The sequence below is a fragment of the Ovis aries genome, chromosome 15 (assembly GCF_016772045.2).
Source record: "Ovis aries strain OAR_USU_Benz2616 breed Rambouillet chromosome 15, ARS-UI_Ramb_v3.0, whole genome shotgun sequence".
Taxonomy (NCBI): Eukaryota; Metazoa; Chordata; class Mammalia; order Artiodactyla; family Bovidae; genus Ovis; species Ovis aries.
In genome coordinates, this window is record NC_056068.1 from 31,368,839 (window position 1) to 31,385,279 (window position 16,441).

Below are 16,441 nucleotides of genomic sequence, written 5' to 3' on the forward strand. Positions count from 1 at the left end.
TGGTGTTGGAGCGCCGAAATCTCAGGATGCCCCAGACCTTGTGACAAGGACAGAAATAAAGGTCAGATGCTACCACATCCTTACACAAAAGCATCTTGGGACAGTATTCGATTACAGCCTAGAGCTCGCGAGTAAAGACACTGAAGACATAGAAAGGAGGGGAACTGATCAGGGTCACCGGTAAACTAGTGACAGAATCAGGACAAAATTTTAGCTGAGTCTGGAAACTTTCGGCTTGCTGCTTGTTTCTGTAAGACAGCAGCCTCTCAGAGTCCCGGGCTCGGCTCTGACTTGCCCCTATTCCACTCTGATGCGACAATTTGTACTCCTCCTTTGCACCCTGGGTGTCCCCCCATGACGAGTAAGAGAAAAAGCAGATGATGAAGTGTGTTTCTAGTGACTGCGCGACATCCCCGTCGCCACGGCAACCTCGGTTTGGTCCCGGAGGACCGGCTCCTCCGGCGCCCCCTCCCATTCACGCAGCGGACGTGACACGTGCGGCGGGGTCACGTGTTGTTGTTGGGCCGGGAAAGCTGCTTCCGGGTCAATGCAGGACACAGGGCTCCAGAGGCCGGAGTGGGGGACGAGGTGAAGCGGAGCCGGTCCGGGGCCGGCCGTGAGCAGGCCCGAGGCTGAGCGGCGGCCACGGCGGCGGCCGGGAGGGGGGAGGAGAGGCGCAGGCCGAGGAGCCGCCGCAGCAGCTCCCCCGCCTCCCAGGCAGAGGGGTGAGTGGAGCCCGGGCCTGCCGGCTCCGCCGGGTTGTCGAGGCCCGAGGGGCTCCCCTCTGGAGCCGGGGTGCCGTGCGAGGAAATAGTAGGAAGAAGTCGGAGCGGGACGAGGCCTGCCTGGGCGAAGGGGAGGATGGGACACCTGCCGGGGCCTTAGGGAGGATAGGGTCGGGCCTGCGCTGCGGCGGCGCGGGGAGGGCCCGGGCTGCGAGAGGGGCATGAGTTGGAGGAGGCCGTCTGGGGAAGCCTGTCCGAGTTCCTGGGAGAATGAGGGCTTCCCGCTGTGCCCTGGGGCCTGGGGGACGAGGAGATGCCCCATGGCTGGTAGGAGATGGATACTGGAGATGTCTGGGGCTGCTGGGGAAATAGGAAACTTGCCTCTGAACTACTGAATAAAAAAAAAAAAAAGTACGTGTCCCCAGGGAGGTTCGGTTGGGTTAGGAGCTCCTGGGACACCAGGCCTGCTCTTTCCGGGGCCCGTAGAAGCAAGCAAGCGGCCGTTTAAAGAGGGCTTTTGAGAGAATCGTTTTGCCCCCAGGACAAGTAACTGACAATGAGGCGGTTGGAGTAAGATGGGACCTGGGAGGAGGGTACCCTGTCCGGAGATCTGGGAGAGAAGGGTCAGGATCTGTGAGGAGCTTCATTCTCTGTTGAGTTCGAGGTTCTCTTCTAGGAAGACATACTGGGAATTGGTGAAGCGAGAAGGAGAGGTGATACTGTCTTGGGGCACAGTGATTCTAGAAGTTGTAGTTCCGTAAAGTTGTTTGGAAGAGTAGAACTGTTTCTAGTCAGTGGAGGGAGGAGGAGCTCTCTGAAGGTTGCTAAGTTACCAGAAGCTTGTAGGCACGCCTAGGGCTGGTGTTAGGGGAAGTTAGTTCTTTCGGGTCCAAATTCGGGCTTAGTTAAGGCGTGTCCTCATTCTTTTTTGGCTGCCTGGAACTCTTAAATTGGTTTCCACGAGCCCATCTTGAGCTAAGAGGTTGTGTAGATGCTGAGGGCTGATGAATGTCTTTGGGTCCAGAAACATTTGACCTAAATCTCTAGGTTAGGAGCTTTCAAACTTTAAAAAAAATTATAGCAAGAATAACGTTTTCCATTATCATCTAGTACATACCCACATAGGAACAAGAAGTTTCACAAAGCAGTGAAAGTGAAAGCTTCCTTGGTGGCTCAGACGGTAAAGCCTCTGCCTGCAATGTGGGAGACCTGGGTTCCATCCCTGGGTTGGGAAGATCTCCTGGAGAAGGAAATGGCAACCCACTCCAGTACTCTTGCCTGGAAAATCCCATGGATGGAGGAGCCTGGTAGGCTGCAGTCCATGGGGTCACGAAGAGTCGGACAGGAAGCAGTACTCATTACTAATGATGCATACTGATAATTGCTATTATATTTCATTCTTTTTCTTTAAGAAATGCTAACTAAATGCACTAAATTGATACACGGGTCATAACTTGCAGTTTGACAAACTGTCTCCAGGGCACATTTTTTTGGCTTCAATTGGTGTCTAACTGTATGTTTCTAGAGAGCAAGGATGATAATAAGGAGATGGGTAGGGAGGGAGAATGGAACCCCCCTGGTGCAATTGACTACTTTTGTTTACATATTTAGAAGGTGTAGCAAATTGTACCATAATCTTTGATGTCTTAATTTGCCTGATCAGTTGATGAAATTTTGAAATAAATGTGTGCTTTTAATTTTCTCTGTTCTTTGCTGGATCTGAGAAATATGAGAGGCCTAGTTCCATACAGTTGATTCATCCCTACAACATCTTTAAGGTAATTTTATTTTAACGTTACAGTGTTATACATTAATTTGCCTTTCTGCGGTGTAAAAAATCTCAAGCTGAAACCCATACTCTTCCTACTCCAATAATTTATGGTATGCTTTTTCTGCATGATTTAAGGTGTAGGTTCCTGGCTTTAGTAACTTAATCATAAACTTAAGAGATCTTTCAGTCAATTAGCATCTTAATTCTCCCCATGAAAATGACATTTTCATCTGTTTTTGAAACAGATAAGGTCCTTGTGTGAGTAGTAGTATAATAAATGTTAATGAGTATTGGTGACCAAAGTGAGAAGCCTTCATGTGTGATGATGTTTAATGTCCTTTTAAAAGTGTCACATGGCCTGTTATTAACAGGACATTGAGAGTCAAATGATGCTGCCTGATTTCAGTAGGTACATATTTATAGGTTATATTTAAGACCAGTTCAGTCATTTTAATTTTTGTTGAAGATGCCCTCATATTATTTGAAACCTGGAATTCAAAAGTACAGCCATCAGGAAAATATTGCCTGAAGTAAAGTTTACCACTGGGGCCACATTCTTGAGTAGATGCTTTATGAAAGCATTCTTATTATCTTCAAACTTAGTGTATTGTAAAATACATCTTTCTTACCTTTATTTTTTGACTATCTCTTGGTTGCTCTGCCTGCATGTATCAGCCATCCTTTAAAAATTACGTTTTACTCAGGTAAAAATTTGTTTTAAAATGTTTAAAAGTTTTCTTTGTGTGGTAGATGTTTGGGACATTAAGGAAGATTCTCATTAATTCCATTTTTCTGGGAATCATGTGTATCTGTCAATAAACAGTTGTGGAGAATTTACCCTGAGTGATTCTGTGTGTTTTTTTTTTATAGTTTTCGTTTCTATTCTTCAGCTTTTTCCACCTGTCTATACCCTTTTAATTTTTGCTCTTTTACCCTTCTAATTTTTGCTTCTGAACTGCTGTGGGTTTGGAAATTAGACGCTTACCTTTGTTAGAACTTTGAGTAAAATGAGATTATATGGCTCTTAAGAATGTCCTTTCATGTATATATATTACATATTAAGTATAATATATACATGCACTTTGTTTTAGTGTATGAACTATGTGACATGTATTTTTCAGGCCTGTTTGCTGACTTCTTAGTCATGGGCTGTGTTTTGAATAAGTGAACTCTATACTTTGGAGCTTAGTTGGTTGTGTAAGAAAAAGTTGTAAAAAGTAACATGAAACTGGTCGGAATATAACTTGGACTTAAGGGGTGAAGAAATCATTTGTTAATAGCTGTGACTGTTGGCCTCTGTACCACATGCAGTTCACTGTCAAGAGGTACCATTCTTCCCTTTTTCATCTTTTCCACTACTATGTTCTAGCTTTTATTTTTTTGAGATTGAAATGCTGCCAGCCTAACTATTCCCATTGTTGTTTTCAATATACTTGATCTTGCATAACTTCATCAGAGTACTCTTCCAAAGAGTATTGCTGTGATTTATCATTTCCCTCCTCAAAAACCATTAGCAATTTCCCAGAGCCAGCACTGAATAAAACCCATAGTGTTTAGGTTGACATTGAGAGCATTTTTACTGACATTTTTCCAGCCCTCGATGCAGAGCCTCTGTTCCTGCCAAGCTGTCTGCTTTTCGATCCTTCCTTTGCATGTAGCATTATTCCTGAAAGTCTGCAGGACTTTCTTCATGAAATCCTGCTCATCTTCGTTTCGTTACAGCCGGTCCCTCTTCCTTGAAGTCTTTCTGGATGTTTTGTTGATACTACTTGTCCTGAATCACTGTATATTTACCAATTGTGTGTCTGATTTCTGTCCCTTTTAGATTTGTAAACTGAGACAGGAGGCTCATATATCCTCACACCTGTAGAACACCCTGCACAGAGTTGAGTATAGTTCATGGACCAAGACAGTTAAAGTTGCAGATCTCTGGAAATTCCACCCTAGACTTACTGAATCAGAATCTAGGAATCTGCCCAGGTGATTCTAATGTACAGGAATGTTTAAGAATTGCTGACCTAGCATGATGCATAAAATTGCAGCAGATACACGTACAGTGTTTTAGCAGATAATGTAAGTGATTTGAGCAGTATCAGTTCAGCAGATGGGTTTAATTTTAGGGCTTTGAAGTCGGGCAGCCTAGATTTGAGTCTTTCAGTCGTTAGCCATCTGACTAGCCTCTCTTTGCTTTAGTTTTCTGATGGGTAAAACAGGGTTAGTAACAGTCCCTCTGATAAAGGTGTCGTGAGAACTGAATAATAACAAGTATAAAACAACATAGTACCAAGCACGTAGTGAACTCAGTAGGTATTATGTACTGCTGTCATGTTGATCATAACAGGGGTCATCAAAGTAATGAAATGAGAATAGACTTTATGTCAGTCATTGTGAATACACAAACTACTCATGTTTTTAAGAATTCAAGCTTAAGATTCATTTTCTATTGTAGACTGACAGTTGATGGATCTGTATGGCATATAAAGTCATAAAATGTGTTCTTTCCTTCTTTAGAACGATTGATGCCAAATTAGCATGTTAGATTCTGCGCCTCCCTCACCCACCCACCCACCCACCCCGAGCTCCCTGAAGGAGAATGCAAACTTCTGTGTGTATGTGTGTGTACACACACACACAAACACACCCCTGGGTCAGGAAGATCCCCTGGAAAAGGGAATGGCAACCCACTCCAGTATTCTTGCCTGGAGAATTCTATGGACAGGGGAGTTTGGTTGGCTACATAGTGCATGGGATTGCAAAGAATCGGACATGACTGAGGGACTAACACTTCCACAGACACATAGTTTTCAAAATTCCATTCCATCTGTAATACTTCTCATTGGCGTTCTTGATTTTTCTGTCACTGTCAGAAAGTGCTACTTCATGTTTATTGAAAGTGAAGTTCACTGTTTATTCATCCAACAAATATTTGTTGCCACTTGGCCTGACACTGCTTTGTACTACACTGAACTGAACTGACAGATCCCTGCTTTTGTGAGACTTGGGTTCTGGTGGAATTTATCACTAAATTAACAGATGGTGATAAGTGCTCTAAAGAATGAAACAGAGTGAAGTGATAAGCGCTTGCTGGTGGCAGTGTTGCCATATTTAATGAGGTGGTCAGAGGCAACTTGGTTGAGAAGGTAGCATTTGTGCTTAAATTTATTTGAGATTTAAATGCTGAGATGAAGCCAGCTAAGCCAAGAGCCAGGAAAAGGGTATTCCTGTAAAAGCCTTAAGAGGGGCAATCAACTTGGCAGGTTCGAGAAGTAGAAAGCCAAGCCAGCTGAAACCTAGTGGTCTAGGAAAAGGGTGGGAGGAGGTAAGCACAAAACAGGTAAAATGAAGCCCCGAAGGCTGTGGTAATGACTGAATTTTATTCTGCTTGTGAAGAGAAGCCTTTGGAGAGTTTAAAGGACATGACTTTACATTTTGAAAAGATCACTTGGAAGATTTTAGAGAATGAATTATACAGTCATGAGAAACTTAAGAGGAAGCTATTGCCACAGTCCTAGCAAGAGATTAATGAAGGCTTAACCCAGAGTAAAGTAGAGGAAATGAAAAGAATTGGGCAGAATTGGGGTGTTAGAGGTTCAGAAGGTAAAGAATCTGCCCACAATGCAGAAGACCCTGGGGAGGGAAGACCCCGTGGAGGAGGAAATGGCAACCCACTCCATTATTCTTGCCTGGAGGATCGCATGGACAGAGGAACCTGGTGGGCTACAGTCCATGGGATCACAAAGAGTTGGACATGACTGAGTGACTAACACATAGAGGTTGATTAATTACAGGGGGTGTGAGAGGAAGAGAAAAATAAAACACTGTAGGTGGGAACTAGTGGAGGAGGAGCAGATTTGAGGAAATTAAGAATTCTGATTTTGTTTCCTATGTGCCTCTCCTTGGTTATTCACCCCCACTGTTCAAGGATACCACAATTCTGAATTTTTTGTTTATTGTTCTTGTAACCTTTCTTTACAGTTAGCACCTATGCATGTCACCCTGAACAATGCAATGATTAATTTTCTATGTTTTTGAATTTTAAGTGGAATTATATTGTATATATTCTTGTGATCGGCTATTTTATCCATTTAACAGTGTTTTTAAAAGTCATTTGTATTGATAAGGAAGCAGTCATAACGAATGACCAATTATTAATTCCATTGCTGTGTAAACATTTTATGAACGTAATGGAATTTATCCAGCTGCCTATTCTTGGATATAAGGGCAATTTTTTTCACCAGGGTTTTTGTAATTTTAAACAATACTGTTGTTGTGGACACTTGTACTTTTCTCCTGGTACACATTACAAGTTCCTGTAAAGTTACACTGAGAATTGCTGTGTCACAGGAAATGTGCATATTCAGCTTCACTAGATGATGATAAATGGTTTTCCAAGGTATTTGTATTCCTACTAGCAGTGGAAGAGTTCCTGTTCGCCCACATTTTCTCCAGCACTTGGTATTGTCAGAGTTTTTAAGTTTTGCTAGTTTTTGTAAAAATGATAGTTCATTGAGATTTTAATTTCTGTCTTTGAATATTATTGAACATCTTTTATTTATTAGTCTTTTGAATTTTATCTTCTGTTAAATACTTGTTCATGTCTTTTGTCCGTTTTTCTATTGCAGCACTTGCCTTTTTCTCACTGGTTTTGGTTCTCTATATTAAGTACACGGGTTGCAAGTATCTTTTTCCAGTTTCTAGTTTATCTTTTTCTGTGTTTAATAGCTTTTGATGATCAAAAGTTTTTCATTTTACTTTTCCTTTATGGGTTCTTTTTGCGTTTTGCTTATGAAATAGTTCCCTAAATCAAGATCTTAGAGCTGTTTTCCTATTTTTAAAAATACTTATTTTTTTCTCATTGGGGTAAAGTTTGCTTTCAACATTCTAGCTGGATTGAACCTTTCAGTATTGTGAGATGAGGAATTCCCCTTTCACTTTTCCCAGGTTTGTATTCTTTTGTCCTGGGGCAGTTCTTGTGTAGTTTAACTTTTTCCTGCTAATCTCTATGCTGCCTGAAGCCAGGTTTACATAGACCTGTTTCTGGACTATCCATTGAAGTCCATTGATCCATTTTTTTTCCCTCCCGAGTTTTCTTTGCAAAGTACAGTTGATTCTTGTTATTCATGGTATGTAATGTAAAGTTGCCATAAATACCAAATTAGTAAGTTTGTAACCATTGTTCCCAGGGGAAGTGTAGGGTTAGGGTCCTGCCAGTCTTTGCTCACATTTTCATCAAGTGATTAATACCTAACCTTGTTTAATATGTGTTTCTGTTTAAAGACACTGTATTCAGTATATATTGTTGATTCATTAACTTCGGATTCATAGTGATTAGCTCTGTAGTTCATGCCTGAATAAATCTTATCTAACACCTGTTTTTTCCATGAGGTACAGCAAAATCTTCCTGTGTTTAGGCACACAGCAATGTGCTGAGGGGCCTTTTCCTATAGTAAGATCAACAGAAAAGCACAAAATATAAAAAACCTGGCACTAAATAGATCCTGAAAAGGACGCCTGTTTACAGTATGAGAGCTGAAGCAAGAAGGCAGAGTGATGCCTTTTTTTCTGTCTCAGCTGGAAACATACTGTGAGGTGACTCATTTTTTCTTGCTCTGAGAGTATCTGCAAATGACCATGAAAATGCTGCAAGTATTGATTTTGGAGTTACAAATTAATTTGAGTTGGTAAATTTGCAAATAAAGAATTTGCTAATAATGAGGCTCTACTGTATTATGAAATCTGGGGAGACAGTTTTTCAGCAACTTTAGCACTTTCCCTTTCCTCTTCTGCTTACATATATATTTATAATACTTTATTTTAAAAGAATGATATAATGCAATGATTCTCTCATATACTAAATTGTATTTGACGGATGCCATTAGCTCAGTGGGCTTCCCTGGTGGCTCAGACGATAAAGAATGCAATATGGGAGACCTGGGTTCCATTCCTGGGTTGGGAAGATCCCCTGGAGGAGGGGCTGGTAACCCACTCTGATATTCTTGCCTGGAGAATCCCCGTGAAGAGAGGAACCTGGCGGGCTACAGTCCATGGGGTCGCAAAGAGTCAGACATGACTGAGCAACTAAGCACAGCATTATCTCAATGAGGATAGTTCATTTTTGAAAATATTTTTATTATTATGTTGTTATTTAGTTCATAGGTAAATGAATAGAGAATTTTAGGAAAGAATTGTGACCTTTAAAATGTTGGAAACAAGTCTAGATTATTAAACCATATTATTATGTCTTGCATGAGGATGATATTTTCTCATAGGTACTATTAATAACTTAAGGCATACATTTTATAAAGGCAAGTCCCTTTGGAGATTGTAATTTAAATGTTATGTGTATTAATCTCTCATCCATTAGTGACATTTTCCCATGTGAACATCGGTAAAGGAGTCCAAAAAAAAAAAAGATATGATTGTGTACGTTATAAATCATATCTGTTACAAATGCGTTTATTGAGACTTGGCTAATTTATCCCTCACTCACTATTGAAGATCCTTAAGTGAATTGTTGGCATCAATTTGGTAAGTATGCTGAGAGAGTAAGAACCAGAACTTTAGACTTGACCTACGTTCATCTTTGTTTTTAAGTATATTTTATTTATTCCTTGATTTTTGAAATTTTATTGTGGTAAAATATATATAACATGTACCATTTTAACCATTTTAAGTGTGTGTATTAGTGGCAGTAAGTACATTCACACTGTTGTTCAACCACCCCCACCATCCCTCTCCAGAGCTTTTGCATGTCCCCAGACTGAAACTCCCCATCCCTTACTCTCCCCAGCCCCTGGCAACCGTCATTCTATTACACTTCCTATCTCTGTGAATGTGGCTGCTCTAGACACTTTGTATAAGTGGAATTATATAGTAGTAGTTCTTCTGTGTTTCGTTTATTTCACTTAGGTTTATGTCTTCAAGGTTCATTCATATTGAAGCATGTATCAGAATTGCCTTCCTTTTCAAAGCTGAATAAGTCTCCATGTGTATACATTTGATGTTTTCCTTATCCATTTATCTGCCCATGGATGTTTAGGTAATTTCCATCCTTGGCTATTGTGAATAATGCTGCTATGAATATTGGTGTACAAATGGCTGTTCAAGTCCCTGCTTTCAATTCTTTCGATATCTACCCAGAAATGGGATTGCTGGATCATATGTAATTCCATGTTTAATTTTTTGAGAAACTGCCATACTGTTTTCTGTAGCAAGTATACCATTTTACATTCTTACCAGCAGTGCACATATATTCATTTTTAGTTACTGTCCTGTGCCTGTTGATCTAAAGAATGGCATAAATTATTAAATCTTATGTATGAGAGGTACAGTATAGAATGGATACCAAAATCAAATATTCAGTATTAAATCTACTGTGGCTATAGTTTTTGTGGAAAAATTCAACTTGTGCTTGGAAGCAAGGATTTTTTTATTCTGCTACTGATTCATTGCTCTATCATGTGTTGTCTTATTTTTGGAATCCCCATGGAGAGGTAGACATAATTAGTATTTCAGTGGTAGCTAAGAAGCATTTTCATAACTAATCTGTTTGTTATATCCCTGCCTTTCATATTTTAAAAAATACATTTGATATGAAAAATCAGAAGTGGTTAAAAAACTCATCTTTTACCATATTTATTGAGTGTGGATTATGTACAGAGTTCCAGCCCATGGTAGAAAGAAGCATTGTGATATGGTTCTTAGCCTCAAGAACTATACTGGCTAAGGATTTAAAACATAAACACATGAAAATCACAACACTATGTATTAGTTAACAATGGGAGAAAAGTGAAAGAATCCATGCCAATATATGATTAATTACCCACTAAATATTTTAGGTAATGGATAGGCTGAGCTCAGCTCAAAAGAAGCATCATTATGTCAGGAGGTATCTGAAGAGTCTTCATCTCCAAGTATTCTGAGTAGGGCTTTGAAGAATAAGTAAAACTTAAGACAGGTGGAGAAGGGAAGACCTAGTTAAGGAGAAATGACATTATAAATGTCAGACATTCATTAATTGGCATTAATTAGCACTGACCTGGGACCAAAAAATATTAGATCAAAACTAACAATAATTGTAAATAAGTCCACCAGCCCTACATTAATGTTTCCATGAATGGTAATGAGAGTAATAATCGGAGTAGCAGGAGGAGTAACAGTAAGCCAGTATTTAAGTGCTCTTCCTGTGCAAGGGAATATGCTAAACATGTTTTACCCATATTATCTGCATTCATTCAGCAACCCTGTGAACTAGGAGTTCAGTTCAGTCGCTCAGTTGTGTCCGACTCTTTGCGACCCCATGAATCGCAGCACGCCAGGCCTCCCTGTCCATCACCAACTCCCGGAATTCACTCAGACTCACATCCATTGAGTCAGTGATGCCATCCAGCCATCTCATCCTCTGTCGTCCCCTTCTCCTCCTGCCCCCAATCCCTCCCAGCATCAGAGTCTTTTCCAATGAGTCAACTCTTCACACGAAGTGGCCAAAGTACTGGAGTTTCAGCTTCAGCATCATTCCCTCCAAAGAAATCCCAGGGCTGATCTCCCTCAGAATGGACTGGTTGGATCTCCTTGCAGTCCAAGGGACTCTCAAGAGTCTTCTCCAACACGACAGTTCAGAAGCATCAGTTCTTCAGCACTCAGCTTTCTTCACAGTCCAACTCTCACATCCATACATGACCACTGGAAAAACCATAGCCTTGACTAGACGGACCTTTGTTGGCAAAGTAAGGTCTCTGCTTTTCAGTATGCTGTCTAGGTTGGTCATAACTTTCCTTCCACGGAGTAAGCGTCTTAATTTCAGGGCTACAGTCACCATCTGCAGTGATTTTGGAGCCCCCCAAAATAAAGTCTGACACTTGTTTCCACTGTTTCCCCATCTATTTCCCATGAAGTGATGGGACCAGATGCCATGATCTTCGTTTTCTGAATGTTGAGCTTTAAGCCAACTATTTTACTCTCCTTTTTCACTTTCATCAAGAAGCTTTTCAGTTCCTCTTCACTTTCTGCCATAAGGGTGGTGTCATCTGCATATCTGAGGTTATTGATATGTCTCCTGACAGTCTTGATTCCAGCTTGGGCTTCTTCCAGCCCAGAGTTTCTCATGATGTACTCTGCATATAAGTTAACTAAGCAGGGGCTATCTTTTACCCCTTTTATGAATGAGGAGACTTATTATTAGAAACCAAAGTAACTTGCTCACATACAGAGTGGTAGAGTCAGTCATGATTTACATCCAGGCGGTTTGGTTGCCCTTATTACCACCAAGCAATATCACTGTAGGGCAATAGTACTACTATAGCACAAAGTATGGCAAGGGCTAGCGAATTTTTTTTAATAACCTATTAACTTTTGCAACTTCTCTTTGTGGCTGTTTACAAGAATGCTTTGTAAACTAGAAGGCTGCAGGGTGATGAGCCAGTACTCCATTCCTAATGAGACCTTGCTTTAAACTTGATAGGTAGGTACACACAAGTAGAGATGATGGGGTAATCTGTTCTGTAAACAGCTGAATAGTGACCTTAAGCTTGTGTATTCACGGTTAAAAGATAGTTTGCATGTATAATTTTCTTCTAATGAAAACCGGTACATTCAGCAAACTAGTGCTTTTTGGGAGGAAGGGGAAGTTTGAGAATATTTCCCCCCCTTTGGTGACTAGACCAATCAGTACAGCTGCTTAGTTTTGTGGTTCGTTTTGATGTAGTTACAAGAGGTATTTTGGGTGTGATGATTTTCATATATTTTAATAAGTTGGATTTCTATGATTTATGCATGATGTCATATACTATTGACATGCATTTTTTCCTTTTTTTTTTTTTTTTTTTGTAGTGAAGACAGCATGGCTCAATAGATTAGGAATACAGAAAGTATGACTTAGCATCCTGGTTGGGCCACAGAAACCTGAGCAGGTCACTTCAGTTTCGTGTCCTGTGTAAATAGAGATAAGTGTCAGTCTGTCTGTCTGAGAAGGTGCCTGTGGAAAATTACTAGGCTTTAAAATGATTGTTAATCTCAGTATGGAGACACTCAGCTTTCGCAGAGCATCGATTCAAGAGTAAATGTTTCTGCTCGTGAATTTTGAGTAAGTGCAACATAAAAGCCTTAAGATTTCTTTCTGGTCCATGTGGAAAGGTAGGGGTTGTTGGAGATTTGTTTGTAAAAGAGTTGGAAAGTGGGGGATAAGGGTGGAATTCTTGGAATTGATTGAAATAAGGGGTGGGGTGAACGTTAAACTTTTTGTTCTTGTGATTGCTGGAAGTTGATGGAAAGTGCTTTTCTGTATTCTAAAATGCCTAATTTAGTAGGGATGTAGATAATTGGTGTAAGCCAACATTTCTCACAGAAGCTGTGAAATCAAGAAAGAAGTTCTTAGAAATAGTTTCATACAAAGAGATGCTTACATCTAAGTAGCAGTATTTGCTTAATCTTTTTCCTCTCAAGTACTTTCTCATTATAATAAAGTTCTTGGGCTAGTTCATTTGGATCAGAAATTTCGAGTGCTGCACAGAACAGACTACCAGCATGAGAGTCAATCCTGGTTACTAATATGCAGCTGTAGATGAGAAAACTTTGTCTTTTGTCCAGTATCAAATGTGTGTGCAGTATAGTTCTTTAGTAAAAAAATACGGACAGCTCTGAGGCCATACTCACTGATAACATAGAGTCACAGTTTTAGATATCTCTGGTGCCACTGATATAATTACATAAAGAATTTGGGTTAGATATTTTTATACCTGTGATGCTTTTAAGGAGAATGAACTGTGCTGTGAGAAATGAAAAGCATAGCAGTGCCCTACTAATAGTCCAGTTCAGAGACTGACCAGGAGTCTGAATTCACATTTCATTTGGCAATGTTGGATTTTTTGAAAAAATCTTCTACCAGGAAAAGATGATGTGCCACATTATTATACCTGGGTGTAGCTTAGTATACAGCTGAGGAGACTTTGAGAAATAGAGTGGTTCATAGTAGGGTGTGAGGTCATGGTGTGTTGTGATAATGGACTTATCAGCTGCACTCAAGTTTTACACTTGGCATGCTCAGAGTCAGTTGGTGAATTGGTAAGCCATAATTCTTGAGAAGAGCTCTGAAAGGTTATTAGAATTAGTTTATTTTCCTTACTTTTCATCCCAAGAAGGCATCTGCTTAGGTATCTTACATAATGTTAAAGGAGGTAACTGAGGTAGAGTTGCCTATGTATGTACTTTATAATAGGGGAAAGCAGAAGCGCCATGGAGAATGAGACTGGCCTAAGTATGTTGACTTGGATGATATCTTTAATGTGTTTCTATGGGAAAGATCACTGTCATTCATGAGTTCAGCAGCAAAAGCTTGTTAATGGAATGTTCTACAGACCTTAAAAATGATTATATAGGTATTTATTTATGGATCTAGAAAGTTTTTCATGAGCTGTTCAGTGGAAAGGCAGGTTACAGAGCTATATATCTAAAAGTAATTTGATCTTTGTGTGAAAAACGTGTGTCTACATAGCATGGAAAAAATGGTCTGAAAAAAATACACACCATAAGGTGCATCCTCAGGCTTTTAATGTACTTTCTAAATCTGTCAACCAAAGCTTCCTGCTATGGCTGTGGCTGTAAATATGCTTCAGATAAGAAGAACTTTTTGATAACAGTTATTTACATGTTTAGCTAGTGAAAAGTGAAACTCCATCTATATGACCTAACAGTTTTTTGGCTTATTTTCAGTTGGTAATTTTTAAAAATTCAGAATGTATATCACTAGTATTCTTAACGCACTTTTTTTAAAGAAAAAAGCTTATCAGTAGACCCTTTTCTCTTTATTTTTTAATATAATTTTTAATTGAAGTATAGTTGATTCACAACATTGTGCTAATTTCTGCTGTATATTCTTTTATAATATCCTTCTCCATTATGGTTTATCCCGGGAGATTAGAGATAGTTCCCTTTGCTATACAGTAGAACCTTGTTGTCTGTCCATTCTAAATGTAATGGTTTGCATCTACTAACCCCAAACTCCTAGTCAATCCCACCTCCCCTTGGCAACCACAAGTCAGTTCTGTATGTCTGTGAGTCTGTTTCTGTTTTGTAAATAGGTTCATTTGTGCTGTATTTTGGCTTTCGCATGTAGCTGATATCGTAGGGTGTTTGTCTTTCTCTTTCTGACCAACTTCACTTAGTATGATAATCTCTAATTGCACCCATGTTGCTGCTAATGGCATTATTCTGTTCTTTGTTATGGCTGAAGAGTATTCCATTGTATATATGTATCACATCTTCTTTATCCATTCTTTTACTGTTCTTTCTTTTAATCTTTCCTGGAGGTAAAAATATGTAAAATACACACTTTCCTAGAGTAATTATGTTTTATTGGGGTGCACTCTTGCTGAGGATCAGAAAGACTTAGGAAACAAAACAACAAGCTAAAGTCCCAGCTACCTGAAATGTCCAAGAATCTGGCAGAGTTCAGATATAATGGGGATCTTTAAAAACAGGAAGCTTTCTGGGGATGAGGTTAGGAATCCCAAAGTAAAAGCTAAATGGGCTTTGAAAAAAACTTCCAAAAATTAAGAAAGCTAGTAGTCCTAAGAGATTCTTTGATACTACTCAGATTTTCCTCCTTAGCTTTGTTTTGTTAGTTTTTTGATCTCCTCCGTGCCATTACTGCCCACACCCCAAAACTCATCCTATAAATTTCTCTTTCAAGATATAACAGCTCTCTATCTCTGAACACTTCACTTTCCTTCATCAACTGTCCCATCTCTTCTGTTTTCATCTAAGCATCTCAAAGGCATGGTCTATACTTAAACCGTCTTCACTTATTTCCTTAACTCTTTATGGTTTTTATCTCCTTGTTTGTACTGAAGATGCTTCCTCTAAGGTGAACAAACTCCTACTTGCCCAGTCCTTTTAGGGTTTTAAAAATTATCATTTTTGACCTCTTGATAGTGTAAATAAAGATCGGTAACCTCATCCTTGCAATATTCACAGCAATCTGTCAAAACTTCTCTTTTATCTCTATAGGATAAAGTCAAACTGAGCAAGGTCAGGCATGAGCTGACTACCATCCACTTTTTGGTCTGCTCCCCAATTTTTATGTTGTAGCAGAACCACTTAATGTGTCTTGTGAGGTTTACCTTCAGTTGTTTCCTGTGCCTGGAATGCTCTTCATCCCATTAGCCTAATCTTTGTCATCTTTCAAAATGGCTGAGGATTCACCTCCTACTTCCTGGATTATACTTAGAAAAGTTCATCACTTCTTGTATTTGAATTCACTATTTCTGGGTGCCCTGTTTGAGGTATATATTATCTCCCTGAATTTCCCTCTAGGTTGTGGATGCCACAGGGGCAGAGTTTGTATTTTATTTTCTCGCTTTCTTTTTGCTTGGCACAGATGCAGTGTCTGGTTCATGTTTGTTGAATGGAACTACATGAGACTATAAACTTTGTGAGGGCACACATTTCATAAATAAAAGAACGAGTAAATAAGCCTAATTGGGACCACTTGATAACGTGCAAAAAAGAGGTAGTGAAAACTGGATATATTTGTTTGTTGTCTCTATTTTTATTAAACAAGTGGTGAAGAAATTCTTATTCTCAGATTGTGTTGTAAAGGAAGTAGGTACCCGAGAAGAGAAAAATGCCTGGAATGAAATGTCATCTGACCAACAGAACCATTCCAAAGGTGAAATTGTGGATCCTTTGGCCAAAATGTTTAACCTAAATTTTATTTTCACGTATTTGGTAGCAAAATATTAGCAGGTGGCGCTAAAGTATGTTTTTCTCCTGCCCTTCTCTGATGGATAGATAAGATTCAGTTCAGTTCAATTCTGTCGCTCAGTCGTATCCGACTCTGCAACCCCATGAATCGCAGCATGCCAGGCCTCCCTGTCCATCACCAACCCCCGGAGTTCACTCAAACTCACGTCCATCGAGTTGGTGATTGGTTAGTTGTAAATGGTATCTG

General features: G+C 39.7%; 1 protein-coding gene across 11 annotated transcripts in view; it reads left to right on the plus strand.

Annotated features, from left to right (window-relative positions):
• The first annotated feature begins 535 nt into the window (after nucleotides 1-535).
• The window catches only part of TBCEL (tubulin folding cofactor E like), a 71,193-nt gene continuing 55,287 nt past the window's right edge, over nucleotides 536-16,441 (plus strand). For 2 of the 11 annotated variants that reach the window (XM_060399329.1, XM_060399333.1), the window contains exon 1: nucleotides 536-725. The gene's annotated coding sequence lies outside the window, so the exon portion shown is untranslated. Of the gene's footprint in view, nucleotides 12,209-12,324; nucleotides 12,578-16,441 lie in introns of all 11 variants that reach the window. The other 9 variants (XM_060399328.1, XM_060399324.1, XM_060399326.1 and 6 more) reach the window with 9 other exon arrangements.